This window comes from Heptranchias perlo, chromosome 28 (assembly GCF_035084215.1).
Source record: "Heptranchias perlo isolate sHepPer1 chromosome 28, sHepPer1.hap1, whole genome shotgun sequence".
Classification (NCBI taxonomy): Eukaryota; Metazoa; Chordata; class Chondrichthyes; order Hexanchiformes; family Hexanchidae; genus Heptranchias; species Heptranchias perlo.
Genome location: NC_090352.1, coordinates 6,457,390 through 6,479,146, shown reverse-complemented (window position 1 = coordinate 6,479,146; position 21,757 = coordinate 6,457,390).

Genomic DNA, 21,757 nt, shown 5'->3' with positions numbered 1-21,757 from the left:
ATATCAGGGACCTGTGGTATATTTAGAACAGCTTACACTGGTGTCTTATTATAGGGACAGTTGTCACTGTTGTGGAATGCTAGCAAAGGAACAAACTTCTAGAGTATTCCCAAAGGGAACCAGCCTATTGCTTTTCAGTTGTCTGTGTATGAATATGTGAACTTACAATTGAGCTTGTATTTCACAGGTACAATAGGCTATTTTAAAACAATCCCCATGTACCTATACATTACTGTGTATAGATGCTGTCCAATGCTTTTTGAATTAAGTTTAATAATAATTTTCCAGGCTTCCCTCCCCCTCTGCTGTTCTGCAGTAACCTCATTTACACCTCCTCTGGACCCATCTTTTGTTTCTTTACTTGCCCCGTTATCATCCCTTTTTGCCTCGCATTATCATCCCTTTTGTCATTTAATCACCCCTGCCGTCCACCCTATCACAGACTTTTCCCTTTTGTTCTTTCCCTGCCCCCCCCCCCCCCCCTGGCTCTGTATTTGCTTAAAAGCTGTTCATCTTCAACACCCTCCAGTTCTGATGAAAGGCCATCGACCTGAAACATTAACTCTATTTCACAGGTGCTGCCTGACCTGCTGAGTGTTCCGGCATTTTCTGTTTTTAATAATAACTGAGATTGTTGGACAAGGTGCTAAGAACAGTTTTGTATCTTCAGTTCAGGATTGCAAATGGCAGAAACCACATCATACATCTGGGGTCTTTCATAATCCAAAAGCCTTCTGCAGTTACAATAGGAATTAGAATTGGTTTGTCTACATGGATTGGGGTTTTTAACCAAGTACACAAAATGCAAGTTGTTGTAATATTTGTGTCCTACACTCCCCCTGCTCCCCCCAACTAACTGGATCTATTGTCTTGGCTATTTCATAATGCTCCTGATAATGTCACTTCCACAGGGTGGGGGATTGGTTGAGGGAGCAACATCCTGCCAACTCCAGTGCAACATGAGAGCCAACATGACGAAAGGTCTTCGACCTGAAACGTTGACTCTGTTTCTTTCTCCACAGATGATGCCTGACTTGCTGAGCTTCTCCAGCATTTTCTGTTTTTATTTCAGATTTTGCTTCAGATTATACTGGGCCTCGCACACCAGGCTTCCTCTGCAATGCGCAGCAACATTCTACATATGCAGATAGAGAGGCTGCACATGAATTAGCACCTACATACCCACTCATACAGAGGATCCAATCTGAGCAACTAGCATGAGCTGGCCAGCACACCTGAACAATCTCACTCCCAGGATTTAGGACTGGCAGCTTAACAATGGAATGTTGAGTGGGTGGAATTTTACATCTCTTCTAGTCTACCATTCATTTGGGATTTTTTTTTTTGCTTGATTAAAAAGTTATTTAATTCATGATGCATGTGTAACCAGAGCTAATTTAATATGGCAAGGATTCACTATATTAAACACTCTTTTCTCTAGACATAATAGAGGTCTTTAAAATTATGAAAGGGTTTGATTGGGTAGACGTAGAGAAGATGTTTCCACTTGTGGGGGGTGTTCAAAACTAAGGGCCATAAATAGAAGATAGTCACTAACAAATCCAATAAGGAATTCAATAAAGAAACTTTTTTACCCAGAGAGTTGTGAGGATGTGGAACTCACTACCACATGCAGTAGTTGAGGCGAATAGCATAGATGCACTTAAGGGGAAGCTAGATAAATACATGAGGCGCAAAGGAATAGAAGGATATGCTGATAGGGTGAGATGAAGTAGGGTGGGAGGAGGCTCATGTGGAGCATAAACACCAGCATAGACCAGTTGGGCGTGTTTCTGTGCTGTAAATGCTATGTAATTCTATGTAAAGGAGGCATTTTCTACCTAGGACCTGAGACGACATCTTGTGCGCCTCCTACTGGTTTAGTTCAACTACAACTGTTCATGTGATACCATCAAAAGAGGTACTTTTAAGATGGTAGAGCTGGAGGGGAATTTTAACCCCCAAGTACTGATGGTTTGGGGACGCTGGGTAGTTAAAATATTTGATTTTTGGAGTGCGACTGCAACCCGGCTCCAGTGCGCCCATTTCCGGGTTTAACAGAGGCGCGTTTGGATTTGAGCGAGTTACTTACTCGCCACAATCGGGACCTTAATTAGTGCAGGCGGGCGGGTAGTTATCGCAGCAATTAACATCATTGTGAGACGTTAAGTAGGTCTTTTTAAATTGAATTTGACTTAACTTTAAATTTAACGACTCCAGCAAGGGTTTTCCGGGGCTCGTGAATCCCACCAGTGAAAAGGAGGCGGGAAGGGCCTGATCATGAGGTAAGTGCCTTTATTGCACTGCTTGTGGGCCAGGAGGGGCAGGAGTGTTTCCTCCAGGCCCAACAAGTCTACCTGCAGCGTTTGGACCCCACAATCGGCCGACCATCCCCCCCCCCAATGTCTGACTCCACACCCCTGATATCGGAGCCCCCCCATTGTCCGAGACCTCCACCGATTTCTGAGACCCTCACCGAGGAGTGAGACCCCACCCCCAATGGCCAACTTCTTTCCTCCCTGATGTTCGAGTTCTCACCTCCCCCCACAACCCGCCGCGATAGCCTTCCCATCCAACTCCCAAAGATTCCGAGCTCTCCCCAATCCCCCCCATCCAACCCTAAAGATCCTGATCTCTTCCCAATTCCCCTCCATCCAACCCCCAAAGGTCCCGATCTCTCCCCAATCCCCCCATCCAATCCCAAAGATCCCACCCTCTCCCCAATCCTCTCCATCCAACCCCCAAAGATCCCAATCTCTCCCTGACCACCCCCATACAAACCCAGAGGACTCTGATCTCTCCCCAATTGCTATCCCACCTACGGCTGCTGGATGCAAAACCCGAAAGTAAAATTTTTATCCTTCAATTGAGTTTCGATTGCAGATTCCGACCCCCTCAGTTCACTTCCAGGTTTCACGCCTGATAAACTTCCTCCCTCTCTGCACTCTTCCCGGCTCCAAGTCAAAATCCAGGCCCTGGTATTCGGAACCACTCCCCCTGCTGTTATGCATTACCAAAGATTAGTGTATTCATATAAGTACTTCCTGAAAGTGAAAATTAAAACCCATTTATCTAATAACTTGCACTCACTGTGCACATTTGTACTTGTAGTGTCTTTTGAGATTTCATGCTTCATCCTCTACAGTTAGTCATAGAGAAACCCGTAACTGATGGATTTTTAATTAGAGGAATATCGCTGGGTTTGTGGGGGGAGGGAGGGTATACTCGGGTCAATTTATCGAACACTCATCTTACCCCCAAGCCCAAGCATGCCTGGTAGGGGGAACCAGGGGGATATGAAATATTTACTCATCACTTGTGAATGGTATGAAGCATGAGTTTGTTTTAAAAACTGTATTCTAAACTTGTAATATAAATGGTCATTTGTCACTACTGAGAAGGAAATTGGGACTGTGTAAAATCAGCCACCAAGAGGAACCTCAGCACAGACTGGAAGGGTCAAATGAACCCCTTTGATGGGTTATGGATGATACAGTATGAAGCCCTCAATTGAAGATGCTCTTCATTACTCCCACCTCTCCATCCCATGGACAATATTTGCAAAGCATTCTATTGTGCTAAATCTGCTTCGTGTGTACTTCATCTGCAGAACCTCCTACGGGTGTGACACATGAATGGTTGTTGAACCTCAAGAATAAAGCTAGCCATGCAATCTGGAAGTTAAGGTATTCCCAGCTGGAACGCCTTGCTCAAAATGAAATGTAGGCTTGTACTGGGAAAAGGATTAATGATTTGAAATATTGTTCGTCCTTTGATATCGAAGAAGTCAGAATATGATCCCATAATCTGCAGTGAGTTCTTTGGTGACTGACGAGACCTATTTTTGCTGGGAATAAGTTTCCGCAGATTGAACAGTGGATCCCGGATACACTGGGTTGGGGATCGTGATTTTTCAGGTCAGATTTCCTCAGCTGACGTTTACATCCAGCATCAGCAACGGGGCCTCATAGGAGGTGCCTTCATGGACAATTTTTCACCATGCTTTCTTGTCTTGAGAATTCCATTGCATAAAGGGATTTGCCTACACAGAACCTTGCAGCGTGATCCCCCTGAATTACTCGATGTCAGGCTTTGAGACCACAGATGCGGGTGCCTGCAAAGTAAATTCTCTCATCCTCTTCCTCCTTCCCTCCCCCTTTCCATAAAGGTGAGGAATTCAGACGATGTGCTATCCTCAGCAATAAACACTCAGCAGAAGGGACCTGTGTTCTGCGGGTTTAAATGTCCTTTGAAAGATTTTTTATGCTTTCTATAAATTTACTAGCAGGAACGTTTTAGCCATAACAGTCGCAGAGGAATGAAGATTTAATCTGTACCAGAATAAGGCTCTGAATTAATTTTCTTTTTCATTTCTTTATAGAACCTTAACTTAGTGTAATTTTGCATGGGCTATGATGCAAACAGACGAAGAAAAATTAGTTTGTGGAGTCCATAGTTTAAAAACAAATCATCGCCTGCTGCTCAGTGGAGAGATAAGTCATGTAGGCACAGATACAGAATGGCAGAGCTCTGGGAGCTTGCTAGTTATATACCATCATGCTGGATAATTGATTGCAAAAGAAGGTAAAAATAGAATTCTTTAGATCAAAAGCACATTGGAGAGATGCTGGGGCATGGCATGAATGAAACACTCAAGTGATATTTTATAAAATAACTTAATACACCACTCATGAACCCAGTCAGCCCAACTAGATTGTACCTGGCATTGGTTAGACATGCATCCCAGTGGGCAGTCAATGATACTTCAGACTTAATTCTATTCACAAGTTTCTCACAGCAGATGTTTTGATCTAGGAAACTCACCTCGACAAACATCCCCGAATAACCAGTTGTCCAATTGCACAAGAATCGTCCCATTCTGTTGAGATGGGCACAGATTGTTGCATGCCCTGTGGGAAAGGTATGCCAGGTTTATATTCCACCGACCCCACAGGGATAGCACCAATGAGACATGGCGAGGCTAAAATCAAGCGTTTTTGTGAATTGTGTTTCTGACATTATTTCAGTGATATTGGGGACAGACAGCTATTTTTCAAATATAAGGGACAATTTATAAGAACAGGTGACTGAGTATGGAGTTTTAAAATTCCAAACATGTATGGTACAAAGTCATTCATGTCCTCCTGCCCAGAGCTATAGATCTCAGACTCCCAGTGAGTCCTCCCTTTCTCTGTCCCTTTTATTAGCTTTATTCACCGTGTGAAATGTTATTGGTTTTTAAACCTCAACTACAAAGCTTTGCCTCAGTGAAGTGTTGGAAATCCCTCGCCAGCCCTGCTGCTGATTCAGAGGCACTTTAAGGTTCTACTTGGCTGCTTACTGAAGCTGACTCATTCTTGACTGTTCAAACTCACTTCCTTCACCTTTCTGCAGGTTTGCTCTGATACTGTTCTACTATTAGGAACATAGAAACAGAAGCAGGCCATTCAGCCCCTCGAGCCTGCTCCACCATTCAATTAAATCATGGTTGATCTGTACCTCAACTCCATTTACCCGCCTTTACTCCATATCCCTTGATACCCTTACCTAACAAAAATCTATTGATCTCAGTCTTGAAAGCTCCAATTGACCCCCAGCACCCACAGCCTTTCAGGGGAGAGAATTCCAGTTTTACACTACCCTATGTGTGAAAAGGTGCTTCCTGATTTCCCTCCTAAATGGCCTGGCTCTAACTTTAAGATTCTGTCCCCTCATTCTTGATTCTCCCACCAGAGGAAATAGTTTCTCCGTATCTCCCCTATCGAATCCTTTCAACATTTTAAACACCTCGATTAGATCACTGCTCAATTTTCTATACTCACACTACAAAGTATTTAATCATAAATTTTATATATTGTACTTTAATTGTGATATGTAGACTAACAAGCCAAGAAATTTTAATATCCAGATAATGGAAATGAAAACAGCAATGACACCTCAATAGTCTGCAGAATGTGTCTTACCCACCCCTCTGCCACCAATCAGCCAATAATCTTCTTTATGAAGTAAACGCCACCTCCTAAAATTTAACATTGCTGCACCAAAAACTCCTCACCGGGTGTGTCCGGGCATTTATGTTTGTGTGTGTGTATGTGTGCATGTGTATGTATGCGTGCATGTATGTGCATGTATGTGCGTGTATGTGCGAGTATGTGTGCGTGTGCACATGCGTGGTGGGGGAGAAGGGAAGTGCTCCAATGTACATTCATGGATCAGCATTGATTAAATTGCCCCGAAATGTAACAGCTCCAGTACAAATTGTTACAACGAGCCATCATTGTACAAAGATTTCTCCTTTTTTGGAGCAATAGTTAGAAAGCAGCCTCTGAGTATTTGCTGCCCTTGGCTGCCTGGGTCTCCACTAACTATTGTGCACTGCAGTGCTTTTTATAAATCGAAATAGAAAATATATACTCTATTTGCCCAAAAATGATCCTGAACAAGGAAGTTACCTAATACTACAGAATATAATGACGGTAAAGTCACAAAACTCTTTTATGCTCTTCATGATAAGGAATGATTTTGCCAAGGAACTTCTGTACTTCATGAGAGGCAAACACTCTCAGGTCAATTATGCCTTAGTTGGATGCGATATAAAGCCTCCCCACACTGTCTCCTTACCGAAGACAATTTTCTGAGGTTTAGTAGATCAGCCATCAAATTCACAATGCCTAATTCAGTGAAAGTGCCCCTTTACACTGAGTGCTCTCACAGGGCACTTTCATTTACAGTTTGCTTTTTATTCATACCCAAATGGCAGTGCTGTGCATGAGGTAATAGAGCATTAAGAGGGGGAGCAGTTATAAGAAAGAGAGAACGTATATTTATACTGTCCCTTTCATGATGCTTTTTTATGATCGAGCAAGATAATATTTTATCTTTTGATATTTCTCCTGATGCTACACTATTCTCTTTTTCATGATATGTTCTACTTTTGTCCTAATTACCAGTGCCAAGCTCATGGGTGTATAATTCCCTGCATAATTCTTCTCTCCCTTTTTAGACATTGGCACCACATTTGCCTCTCTGCACTCTTTTGGCACAAGTCCAATATTTAGCACTTGCCTTAATACATCGATTGAGATGTGTCTGGTTTCAGTTAAGAAGGGTAGGAGAGAAACTAGGAAATTATAGGCCTATTAGTCTAACATCTGTTGTGGGGAAGTTACTAGAATCTGTTATTAGGGACAGAGTGACTGAGCATTTGGACAAATATGAGCTGATCAGAGAGAGCCAGCATGGATTTGTAAAGGGTAAGTCCTGTCTAATGAACCTAGTTGAATTTTTAAGGAGGTAACTAATGTGGTAGGTAAGGGAGTGTCTATGGACGTTATTTATATGGACTTCCAGAAGGCATTCGATGAGGTCCCCCACAAGAGTCTGTTAACAAAAATGAGAGTGCATGGAATTGGAGGTAACCTATTGACATGGGTAGGCATTTGGTTAGGAGGCAGGAGACAGAGTAGGGATAATGAGTATGTACTCAACTTGTCTGGATATGACTAGTGGTGTCCCCCAGAGATCTGTACTGGGGCCTCAGCTGTTCACTATATTAATAAGTGACTTAGACAAAAGAATAGAGAGCCATATATCCAAGTTTACTGACAACACTAAGTTAAGTGGCATAGTAAATAGTGTAAATGGGAGCAGAGAGTTGCAAAGGGGCATTGATAGGTTAAGTGAGTGGGAAAAACCATGGCAGATGAAGTCTAATGTGGGGAAGTGTGGACCCAAGAAAGATAGATCAGAGAATTTTCTAAATGATAAAAAGCTAGGAACTGTGGAAGAGCAGAGAGATTTAGGGGTCCAAGTACAGAAATCACTAAAAGCTAGTGGACAGATACAAAAAATAATTTTAAAAGTTAATGGAATGTTAGCCTTTATCTCAAGGGAGCTGAAATACAAATTATGTTACAGTTATATAAAGCTTTGGTCAGACCCCTTCTGGAGTACTGTCTTCAGTTCTGGGCACCACACCTCAGGAAGGATATATTGGATATATGGAGGGGATATATTGGATATATGAAGGGGATATATTGGATATATGAAGGGATATATTGGATATATGAAGGGGATATATTGGATATATGAAGGGGATATATTGGATATATGAAGGGATATATTGGATATATGAAGGGATATATTGGATATATGAAGGGGATATATTGGATATATGGAGGGGGTTTATTGGATATATGAAGGATTATATTGGATATATGAAGGGGATATATTGGATATATGGAGGGGGTTTATTGGATATATGAAGGGATATATTGGATATATGGAGGGGGTTTATTGGATATATGAAGGGGATATATTGGATATATGAAGGGGATATATGAAGGGATATATTGGATATATGAAGGGATATATTGGATATATGGAGGGGGTTTATTGGATATATGAAGGGATATATTGGATATATGGAGGGGGTTTATTGGATATATGAAGGGGATATATTGGATATATGAAGGGGATATATTGGATATATGAAGGGGATATATTGGATATATGAAGGGATATATTGGATATATGGAAGGGGTTTATTGGATATATGAAGGGATATATTGGATATATGAAGGGGATATATTGGATATATGAAGGGGATATATTGGATATATGAAGGGATATATTGGATATATGGAGGGGGTTTATTGGATATATGAAGGGATATATTAGATATATGGAGGGGGTTTATTGGATATATGAAGGGGATATATTGGATATATGAATGGGATATATTGGATATATGAAGGGATATATTGGATATATGAAGGGATATATTGGATATATGGAGGGGGTTTATTGGATATATGAAGGGATATATTGGATATATGAATGGGATATATTGGATATATGAAGGGATATATTGGATATATGAAGGGATATATTGGATATATGGAGGGGGTTTATTGGATATATGAAGGGATATATTGGATATATGGAGGGGGTTTATTGGATATATGAAGGGGATATATTGGATATATGAATGGGATATATTGGATATATGAAGGGATATATTGGATATATGAAGGGATATATTGGATATATGGAGGGGGTTTATTGGATATATGAAGGGATATATTGGATATATGGAGGGGGTTTATTGGATATATGAAGGGGATATATTGGATTATGAAGGGGATATATTTGATATATGAAGGGGATATATTGGATATATGAAGGGATACATTGGATATATGGAGGGGGTTTATTGGATATATGAAGGGATATATTGGATATATGAAGGGGATATATTGGATATATGAAGGGGATATATTGGATATATGGAGGGGGTTTATTGGATATATGGGATATATGGAGGGGGTTTATTGGATATATGAAGGGGATATATTGGATATATGAAGGGATATATTGGATATATGGAGGGGGTTTATTGGATATATGAAGGGATATATTAGATATATGGAGGGGGTTTATTGGATATATGAAGGGGATATATTGGATATATGAATGGGATATATTGGATATATGAAGGGATATATTGGATATATGAAGGGATATATTGGATATATGGAGGGGGTTTATTGGATATATGAAGGGATATATTGGATATATGAATGGGATATATTGGATATATGAAGGGATATATTGGATATATGAAGGGATATATTGGATATATGGAGGGGGTTTATTGGATATATGAAGGGATATATTGGATATATGGAGGGGGTTTATTGGATATATGAAGGGGATATATTGGATATATGAATGGGATATATTGGATATATGAAGGGATATATTGGATATATGAAGGGATATATTGGATATATGGAGGGGGTTTATTGGATATATGAAGGGATATATTGGATATATGGAGGGGGTTTATTGGATATATGAAGGGGATATATTGGATTATGAAGGGGATATATTTGATATATGAAGGGGATATATTGGATATATGAAGGGATACATTGGATATATGGAGGGGGTTTATTGGATATATGAAGGGATATATTGGATATATGAAGGGGATATATTGGATATATGAAGGGGATATATTGGATATATGGAGGGGGTTTATTGGATATATGGGATATATGGAGGGGGTTTATTGGATATATGAAGGGATATATTGGATATATGAAGGGATATATTGGATATATGAAGGGGATATATTGGATATATGAAGTGGATATATTGGATATATGAAGTGGATATATTGGATATATGGAGGGGATATATTGGATATATGAAGGGATATATTGGATATATGAAGGGATATATTGGATATATGAAGGGGATATATTGGATATATGAAGGGATATATTGGATATATGAAGGGGATATATTGGATATATGAAGGGATATATTGGATATATGAAGGGGGTATATTGGATATATGAAGGGATATATTGGATATATGAAGGGATATATTGGATATATGAAGGGATATATTGGATATATGAAGGGATATATTGGATATATGAAGGGGGTATATTGGATATATGAAGGGATATATTGGATATATGAAGGGGATATATTGGATATATGAAGGGGGTATATTGGATATATGAAGGGATATATTGGATATATGAAGGGGGTATATTGGATATATGAAGGGATATATTGGATATATGAAGGGATATATTGGATATATGAAGGGATATATTGGATATATGAAGGGATATATTGGATATATGAAGGGGATATATTGGATATATGAAGGGGGTATATTGGATATATGAAGGGATATATTGGATATATGAAGGGATATATTGGATATATGAAGGGGATATATTGGATATATGAAGGGGATATATTGGATATATGAAGGGGGTATATTGGATATATGAAGGGGGTATATTGGATATATGAAGGGATATATTGGATATATGAAGGGGGTATATTGGATATATGAAGGGATATATTGGATATATGAAGGGGGTATATTGGATATATGAAGGGATATATTGGATATATGAAGGGATATATTGGATATATGAAGGGATATATTGGATATATGAAGGGATATATTGGATATATGAAGGGGGTGCAGCGCAGATTCACCAGAATGATATCGAGATTAAAAGGGTTAAATTATGAGGACAGGTTGCATAGACTAGGCTTGTATTCCCTTGAGTATAGAAGATTAAGAGGTGATCTAATTGAGGTGTTTAAGATGATTAAAGTATTTGATAGGGTAGAGAGAGAGAAACTGTTTCCTTTGGTGGGAGAGTCCGCAACAATGGGGCATATCCTGAAAATTAGAGCTGGGCCGTTCAGAGGTGATGTCAGAAAGCACTTCTTCACACATAGGGTAGTGGAAATCTGGAAAACTCTCCCCCCAAAAAGCTATTGAGGCTGGGGGGGTCAATTGAAAATGTCAAAACTGACATTGATAGATTTTTGTTAGGCAAGGATATTAAGGGTTACAGAACTGAGGTGGGTAGATGGAGTTAAGATGCAGATCAGGCACAATCTAATTGAATGGAGGAACAGGCTCGAGGGGCTGAATGGCCTACTCCTGTTCCTATGTTCGTTCATTTGCGGTGTCCTTTAATGCTTTATTTTGAAGTCAGCCAGGGCTGGGGATCTTGCTTTCTTTTAGTGTCTGTCTATCATGGCTTAGTGATATAACTGGGTTCATGTAACCCAACCCTCATTGCTAGTGACCAGTGATGCAACCAATGTCATTTCCTTATTTATGGTCTTGGAATAAAGTATTCAAGCAAGTGGCAATTTGTGCTAAATTATGGTCTGTCCTGTGAATTCTCATCCACTGGGGCCTGGACTGAAGTTGCTTAAGCTCATTTCCCTTGATCCAAAGGAAGTAACCTATAAATATAGAATGCTCTGAAACACTGTAAACGTCCACTCTTACAGTTTTTATTACTGAAACCATTTGCGAATGCCTTATGTTCTACAAATCTGCAGAATCCTGAGCCCATTTTCCAAGAGAAAAACGGGTTTTAAAATGTTACGTTGGACAAAAACTCATTCGGATTTTTATTTTCATCCTTCCCCGATTGGCCGCTTTCACATTCGATCCTATCAGGCGACATCTCAATGTTTCAGGCACCAACCAAAGGGATTTAAAATGTCCGACTCAGGGAGAAGATGAGGATTTTATTATTTGGGCACTTATATATGTTAATATACACTGAGCATGAAAGCAGGAAGGAATAAGAAATGACCATTCAGTCCATCGAACTCACCTTGTCGTTTTCATTCTTTAACAGACCCCAATGCAGATCATTCTCATCCCACTGATTAGGCAGAGTCAAGACAGTTTTATGAAAGGGAAATCGTGTTTGACAAATTTATTAGAGTTTTTTGAGGATGTAACGAGCAGGGTACATAAAGGGGAACCAGTGGATGTAGTATATTTGGATTTTCAAAAGGCATTCGATAAGGTGCCACATAAAAAGTTGCCATGATGTGGAGATGCCGGTGATGGACTGGGGTTGACAATTGTAAACAATTTTACAACACCAAGTTATAGTCCAACAAATTTATTTTAAATTTCACAAGCTGTCGGAGGCTTCCTCCTGAGGAAAATTGTAAAATTGTTTACAAACATAAAAGGTTACACAAGGTAAGGGCTCATGGGGTTGAGGGTAATATATTAGCGTGGATAGAGAATTGGTTAATGGACAGAAAACAGTGAGTAGGGATAAATGGGTCATTTTCAGGTTGGCAGGCTGTAACTAGTGGGGTGCCGCAAGGGATCGGTGCTTGGGCCTCAGCTATTTACAATCTGTATTAATGACTTAGATGAAGGAACCGAGTGTAATGGATCCAAGTTTGCTGACGATACAAAGCTAGGTGGGAAAGTAAGCTGTGAGGAGGACACAAACGGCTCGATTTTAGGATCATGTTTCCGGCGGGTTCCCAACGGGGTGGCCCCGAAAATCCCGATCTCCGGTCATGTGACCGGATCGCGACGAAATCCCGGCCACTTCCGGGTACCGCGCTGACGTGCGGGGCTGCGCGCGCAAGCCCCGCTGGTGGGAATCCCGCAGGCAATTAAAGCCAGCGGGGTTCCACTTGAGAGTACTTAACTTGCTCGTTGTGGTCAGTTAATGAGCTGAAGCAGCTGTCAAAAGAGGAAGTGTGGGATTTTAGGTTCAAGGCAGTGAGTTTCCCACACTGGGGGAAACAGTCTCCATCCAACCAGGCGTGTTGCAGCCAGCAGCCTGTGGCAGGTGCCAAGGTGCGCTCCACGGGGGAGAGCCCTCACCCACGCAGGAGGCCACCGCGTCACATAGGGCAACCCCTGCCCTCCACCACCCCCCGCCAAGCCAGAGGACAGACCGACACGAAACCGCAGCCCCAGTCCGAGGAACCACACACCTACCCTGCACAACCCCTCAGACCAACACCTGCCAGATGGGTGGTGTGTGGAGACCCTCGGAGGACGAAGAGCATGACCAGCCCCAGCAGCCTCGCAGTCCACGCCGTCCGCCGCAGGGACGTGGATCCCCCCAACACGGTGTTGTTGCACGCCCACCTGCACAGCAGGAGGGAGGGCTACCACAGAGAGAGACGCGTCGCAGAGGGCACTACCCTCGCCACAGGGTCCACAGACCGAGGCGCAGCTCCCCGGACCTCTCTGAGCAGCAGTGCACAGGGAGGCGCAGATTCGCTCGACATGTCGTCGTGGAGATCTGCAGCCTCTTTCATGCCGAGCTGCTCCTGGCTGGCCCCAGCACCAACTGCTTACCTGTCGCTGGCAAAGTCACCACTGCCCTCCACACCTTCTCCTCCGCATCCTTCCAGGGTGCAGCCGGCTACACCGCCGTTCTCTCTCAGTCGTCTGCGCGGACGAGCCCTGCAAATACACCTGCACCTACTCTGCAGTAACACGATGGGTGGAATCAGTGGTGGGTCCTCATAGTGATACCCAGGAGCGGGCATTATTGGACACAATGGACAGGATTCGCGGAGACATGGCAGTGGTGGTGTCAATATAATGTGTGCTGTTTGTTGCTCTGAAATTCAATATGGGTAACACCCATGACAAACCCTCAGACACCCTTGTGCACCCCCTTCATGCTGACGAGACGTTTGCCTTACGCTGCCTACTGCACATATATGATGCATGCCCTGTGGCTGCAGCACAGGTGGTGGCAGGTTGAGTGAGGCTGGCCGTGAGGGAGATGCACGAGAGGGTGAGTATGGGATAGAGCCATGAGATTGTATGAGGATTGGGTTGCGTGTTAGTGGCAGGATGAGTACTGGCGAGGTGAGTAGGTGGAGGTAAGATGAGGATGGGGTGTGAGTGGGTATGAAGGGTGATGTGACAGAATAGTGTTGGCGGTGCCGAAGGAGATTTGGGGTGGGGGCAGTGTTGTGGCAGACGGAGTGTAGGGGAAAGACTACGTGTTCTCACTGTGGCTGACCTACTGCGGTCATTGCAGCGCCTCCTGCACTGTATGCAGGTGGGCCATATGTTGGTGGCGCAGGTGACCCCCTCTGCCACCTCGAGCCAGGCCTTCTTGGTGGCAGAGGCAGGCCACTTCCTCCCGCCCGCCGGGGGGAAGATCTGTGTCCTCCCCCTCCTCCTCACCCCATCTGATGATACCTGGGGTGAGGCATCATTAAACTGGGAGCAGCCTTCCCCCTGGGCTGCTCCATGCTGCAATTTGTCCCATTGGTTGCAGCATCTGTCAGTGGAGGACTGCCCCTTTAACTAGAGAGCCTCCAGCTGACAGATCATACTGCGCATGCGCAGCCCGACTGACGCGCAGGCCAGCGCCGTGGACCCCGGAGGAGCAGGTAATTGATTCCTATTAGTGGGTTGCCTGCTACGATCGCGTGGGCAACCCACTAATTTCGCCGTCCGCGTTTTCGACGCTCCCGGAGGACCACCCGCTGGGAACCCGCAGGCCTGCTAAATTCGAGCCCAAAGGGTCCGATTTTCGGATGGCAGAGCGGGTGCATTGGGGATGGGGGCGGCTCGTAAAAGGGCAGAAACCCGGAGCGGGTTCGGAGCCTGGCTCCAACCCGCTGACTTCCAGGTTCCCCAGTGACGCATTCGGGTGCGTGCGCACCTCCCGAATGATAATTTACATAGTTAGTCAGATAGTTGAGGTACTTGAGAGACCTCATTGAGTGGAGATTTTGGCAGGGGTGCAATTTTGAAGGATCCTCAGCGTGTTTCCCGTGCGGTGGGAAACACTCTCTGTTGGAGCAGACATGTTTCAGCCAGCAGCCAGTGGGAGATGCAAAGGATTATTTGACAGGTGGGGAGAAAACCTCATTTATTGCAGCAGGGCATTCTGTCACTTCAGACAAAGTTTTGGCTGCAAGACATTTGTGTTTCCACTCAAAATTCTCACTTTCCACCCAAAACTCTGCTGTGCAAACACATTTACCTACTTTGCGGACCCCCTCAAACTCACACCGTCAGGATGGGGAGCGCCATGGCTACATTCACCACTTCATCCGAGGACGAGCAACATCACCAGCCTCGCCAGGTACGCCGTCCACCTCCGCCACGTGGAGCTCCACAACACAGTGCTGCGCCACAGGCACTGCACAAGAGCACAGAGGGAAACAACAGAGAGAGCGACGTCGCAGGAGGCACTACCCTCGCCACAGGGTCTATAGACCGAGGCTCAGCTTCCTGGACCTCTCCTTCATGCCGAGCTGCTCCCGGCAGGCCCGAGCAGCATCTCCTTACCTGTCGCTGCCAAAGTCACCACTGCCCTCAACTTCTTCATCTCCGGATCATTCCAGGGTGCCACTGGGGACATCGCTGGAATCCCTCAGTTGTCTGCACACAAGTGCATAAGGCAGGTCACCGACGGCTTGTTTCTCAGGGCCTCGCACTATGTCAACTTCCCCATGGATGACCTCAGCCAGACAGAGAGGGCAGTGGGATTCCACGCTGTGGCTGGCTTCCCATGGGTCCAGGGTGTAATCGATTGCACCCATATAGCAATACGAGCACCTCCACATGAGCCAGGACTGTTCGTCAACAGGAAGGGATATCACTCCATCAACACTCAGCTCATCTGTGACCACCACAAGAGATTCCTTCACGTGTGCGCCAGATACCCTGGCAGCTGCCACGATTCCTTCGTCCTCCAGGAGTCCAACATCCCGCCCCTCTTCCACACACCGAACACCCACAAGGGCTGGCTCCTCGGGGACAAGGGTTACCCCCTGCACACGGGGCTCATGACACCTCTGAGGAACCCCATCATCGAGCAACAGCGTCGATATAACGACAAACACATCGCTACCAGGTCTACAATTGAGCTATAGGGCTGCTCAAGATGCGCTTCAGGTGCCTTGATCGCTCTGGGGAAGTGCTTCAATACACACCAGACAGAGCGGGACTCATTATAGTCGTGTGTGTGCCCTGCACAACATGGCACAACAGGGAGGGGTGCTGCTGGAGGAGGCCCCATCCACATCTGCCACCCACATTGAGGAGGAGGAGGAGGAGGAGGAGGCGGAGGCAGTGGAGGAAGAGCAACCCATGGGCAGAACAGTGGCTCACCTGGCTGCTCGTGAGGCCAGGGAGTCACTGATATGTGAACGGTTTTCCTAACATCAGACAGCGTGAAGAGTCCAGTCCTCACCACCTGGATAGAGCAGCGGCCAGACCAGCACCCCCTCCCCCACCGCCCACTCCCTGCACAAAACAGTCCTGCAACTACACATACACCCACTGTAGAGTGACCCAATGGATGGCATCAAGTGTGGGCGTTCATGGTGAACCTCATGAAAGAGACTTATTACAGAAGCCAGTCAAGAATGGCCAAGATGTGGCAGTAGTGGTGACAATAATAATATTTAATGTGTGATTAACAAAAAGCAAATATCAATAAAAAACATGACAAACCGTCCAACATCCTTGTGCTCACAAAACCTTCGCCTTTCGCTTACAACTACTCCTACGTGGTGCATCCCCTGCAGCAGAGGTAGTGGCAGGTTGCTCTTGTTCATTCCCTGACCGATTAGATGCTTTGGGCCTATGCCCTCTGGGTTTTGGTGCCCGTGAGGGCCCCTCCATAGACTGCTCCACCTGCACCTGTGCAGGGGCAGACTCGGCCACCTGGAGAGGAGGCAGCATTGCGGGTACTGGTTGAGAGGGGGGCAACGGGTGAGATGTGGGGGCGCTTTGAGTGGTGTCCCCACTTCCATGTCCCCTTTCGCCATCTTCCCTGGGTCAGGCCCACACCACTCCCACCACTCAGCTGGACGACAGTTTGGAGGACATTTGTGAAGCCTTGTAAGGCCAGTGCCAGAGTCTCTGCCTGCCTGTTTAAGGTGGCAGAATGTTGTTCACCCTGAGTTCGAAGGGCCTTTGTTAGGGCCTCAATGGACTCATTGGTGAACCGTGCTTGAAACTCCATGGAGGCTAGACTCCCCTCCATTGCAGACATTCATACAAACATAGAAACATAGAAAATAGGAGCAGGAGTAGGCCATTCGGCCCTTCGAGCCTGCTCCGCCATTCAATATGATCATGGCTGATCCTCTATCTCAATACCATATTCCTTTCTCTCCCCATACCCCTTGATGCCTTTGGTGTCTAGAAATCCATCTAGCTCCTTCTTAAATATATTCAGTGACTTGGCCTCCACAGCCTTCTGTGGTAGAGAATTCCACAGGTTCACCACCCTCTGAGTGAAGAAATTTTTCCTCATCTCAGTCCTAAATGTCCTACCCCGTATCCTGAGACTGTGACCCCTCGTTCTGGACCCCTCAGCCAGGGGAAACATCCTCCCTGCATCCAGTCTGTCTAGCCCTGTCAGAATTTTATATGTTTCAATGAGATCCCCTCTCATTCTTCTAAACTCGAGTGAATACAGGCCGAGTCGACCCAATCTCTCATCATATGACAGTCCTGCCATCCCAGGGATCAGTCTGGTGAACCTTCACTGCACTCACTCTATGGCAAGTATATCCTTTCTTAGGTGAGGAGACCAAAACTGCACACAATACTCCAGGTGTGGTCTCACCAAGGCCATGTATAACTGCAGTAAGACATCCTTACTAATATACTCAAATCCTCTTGCAATGAAGGCCAACATACCATTTGCCTTCCTAACTGCTTGCTGCACCTGCATGTTTGCTTTCAGTGACTGGTGTACAAGAACACCCAGGTCCCTTTGTACATCAACATTTCCCAATCTATCACCATTTAAATAATACTCTGCCTTTCTGTTTTTCCTTCCAAAGTGGATAACTTCACATTTATCCACATTATACTGCATCTGCCATGTATTTGCCCACTCACTCAACTTGTCTAAATCGCCTTGAAGCCTCTTTGCATCCTCCTCACAACTCACGATCCCACCTAGTTTTGTGTCATCAGCAAACTTGGAAATATTACATTTGGTTCCCTCATCCAAATCATTGATATATATTGTGAATAGCTGGGGCCCAAGCACTGATCCCTGCGGTACCCCACTAGTCACTGCCTGCCACCCTGAAAAAGACCCATTTATTCCTACTCTCTGTTTCCTGTCTGTTAACCAATTTTCAATCCATGTATATTACCACCAATCCCATGTGCTTTAATTTTGCACACTAACCTCTTATATGGGACTTTATTAAAGGCTTTCTGAAAATCCAAATAAACCACAACCACTGGTTCTCCCTTATCTATTCTGCCAGTTACATCCTCAAAAAACTCCAGTAGGTTTGTCAAACATGATTTCCCTTTCATAAATCCATGGTGACTTTGTCTAATCCCGTTGATATTTTCTAAGTGTCCTGTTATCACATCCTTTATAATAGACTCTAGCATTTTCCCTACTACTGATATTAGGCTAACTGGTCTGTAGTTCCCTGTTTTCTCTCTCCCTCTTTTTTTAAATAGTGGAGTTACATTTGCCACCCTCCAATCTGCAGGAACTGTTCCATTATCTATAGAATTTTGGAAGATGACAACCCAATGCATCCATTATTTCCATGGCTACCTCTTTTAGTACTCTGGGATGCAGATTATCAGGTCCTGGGGATTTATCAGCTTTCAGTCCCATTAATTTCTCCAGCACTTTTTTTTACTAATGCTAATTTCCTTTAATTCCTCCTTCTCACTCGACCCTTGGTTCCCTATCATTTCTGGGAAGTTATTTGTGTCCTCTTCCGTGAAGACAGAACCAAAGTATTTGTTTAATTGCTCTGCTATTTCTCTGTTCCCCATAATAAACTCTCCTGTTTCTGACTGTAAGGGACCTACATTTGTCTTCACTAATCTTTTTCTTTTTACATACTTGTAGAAGCTTTTACAGTCTGCTTTTATGTTCCTTGTAAGTTTACTCTCATACTCTATTTTTCCCCTCTTAATCAATCTCTTTGTCCTTTTTTGCTGAATTCTAAACTGCTCCCAATCCTCAGGCTTGCTACTTTTTCTGGCAACTTTATATGACTCCTCTTTGGATCTAATACTATCCTCAATTTCTTTGTTAGCCATGGTTGGGCTTTTGTGTTTTTGCACCAGAAAGGAATGTATAACTGTTGCAATTCATGCATTTGTTCCTTAAATGTTAGCCATTGCCTATCCACCATCATGCCTTTTAATGAAGCTTCCCAATCTATCATAGCCAACTCACTCCTCATACCTACATAGTTTCTTTTGTTTAGATTTAGGACCCTAGTTTCGGATTGGACTACTTCACTTTCCATCTTAATGAAGAATTCTATCATGTCATGGTCACTCTTCCCTAAAGAACCCCGCACAACAACTTACCCGTTCTAACCCGTGACACTATCTGAGAGATGCCCTCACATCCCTGTGACACTATCTCAGAGATGCCCTCCCTTACCTGTGCCACCATTTCACTCATGCAGGAGTTGGACTCCTCCATCCTTGGCGCGATTGTGAAGAGTGCGCGTGGCACATGTTCCAGCACCTCGCAAATGTGCTGCTGCCCCTCGATCATTTTCCTTTTCATGGATGGCCCCCAGGGTTCAGCATCTGTGTCCAGTTGGGCAGAGCCTGGAGAGGAGTGCTCCCACCGACACGGACTCTCCACAGCTGCCCCTGCCACCAGTGTCTACTCGTGCTCACGTATGTGGTGACTCACCATATGCAACCCCAACTAAGTGAGGACGGGGACCCACCGAGGTGTGTGTATCTGCGCTGGTGGATGGCTCGCTCAGGTGTGACGGTGCCCCCTCAGAGGCCAGCAGTTCCTCTGAGGAATCGCCCACTGCCATCACGGCAGTCGCTGAAGGCCCTGTAAGAGAACAGAAGGCAATATTAAGCATGATCACAGATGTTGAGGTGCTGAAGATGGCAAGGCATATTAACATCAATTGCTATTGTGTGTGCTGAATGTTAAAGTTCTGTCACCAGCTGTTTGTCGGCGTCCCTGATGGACAGGCACTCGAGGGTGCAGCTCAGTTCCAGCGCCTCCTGCTCCGCATCTGTGAGGATGATGATTTGTTGCTGCCCCCCTCTAGTTCTTGCCCTCTCCCATGCATTCTGGGCTCTCTTCTATAAGCGGAGAAAGTAGCGAGGCGTGAGTGAGCGATGGTGACGTGGCCAACCGCTGAATGCATTGGTTTGGGTGAGGCTGACCGTGAAAGAGATGCATCAGAGGGTGAGTATGAGTCGGAGCCATGACATTGTATGACATTGGGTTGAATGGTAGTGGTGGGATGAGTACTGGCGAGGTGAGTAAGTGCAGGTAAGATGAGGATGAGCTTTGAATGGGTGTGAGGAGTGATGTGATGGAATAGTGTTGGCAGTGCAGACTGAGTCGTGGGGTGGGGGCAGTGATGAGGAAGATGGCGTGTCGGAGAATGAGTTAGTGTACTCACTTTGGCTGACCTAGTTAGGTCATTGAAACGCTTCCTGCACTGGATCCAGGTGTGGGAGATGTTGCTGCTGCTGGTGACCTCCTCTGCCACCTCGAGCCAGGCCTTCTTGGTGGCAGAGGCAGGGCACTTCCTCCCATCTGCCGGGTAAAATACATCCTTCCTCCTCCTCAACCCATCCAGTAGCACCCGGAGTGAGGCATCACTGAATCACCTTTCCCCTGGGCTGCTCCATTGTGTAATTTTGAGTGTTTGCTCCAGGAACAGCATTGGAGGACTGCCCCTTTAAATAGAGCTCCTCCAGCTGACAGCCTGCGATGCGGGTGCACAATCCGCCCGCTGCGCAGGTTTCCGACGGGAAACCCAGAAGCCACGTTAAGTGGCTCCAATTTACCCATGATCGCTTGGGGAACGGATGGATTTTACTGGGCAGGTTACCCACGGGCCCAGTCGCCCCCCCCCCCCCTGCTGCCATCCCGCCTCCCTGGTAATATCGGGGCCAAAGAGTCTGCAAAGGGATGTAGACAGGTTAGGTGAATGGGCAAGAAGGTGGCAGATGGAGTATAATGTGGGGAAATGTGAGGTTATTCACTTTGGTAGGAAGACTAGAAAAACAGAATATTTTTTAAATGGTGAGAAACTATTAAATGTTGATGTTCAGAGGGATTTGGGTGTCCTCGTACAAGAAACACAAAAAGTTAGCATGCAGGTACAGCAGGCAATTAGGAAGACAAATGGCATGTTGGCATTTATTGCAAGGGAGTTGGAGTACAAGAATAAGGAAGTCTTACTACAATTGTACAGGGCTTTGGTGAGACCTCACCTGGAGTACAGTTTACAGTTTTGGTCTCCTTATCTAAGGAAGGATATACTTGCCTTAGAGGGTTCGAAGGTTCACTAGATTGATTCCTGGGATGAGAGGGTTGTCCTGTGAGAAGAGATTGAGTAGAATGGGCTTATACTCTCTGGAGTTTAGAAGAATGAGAGGTGATCTCATTGAAACATA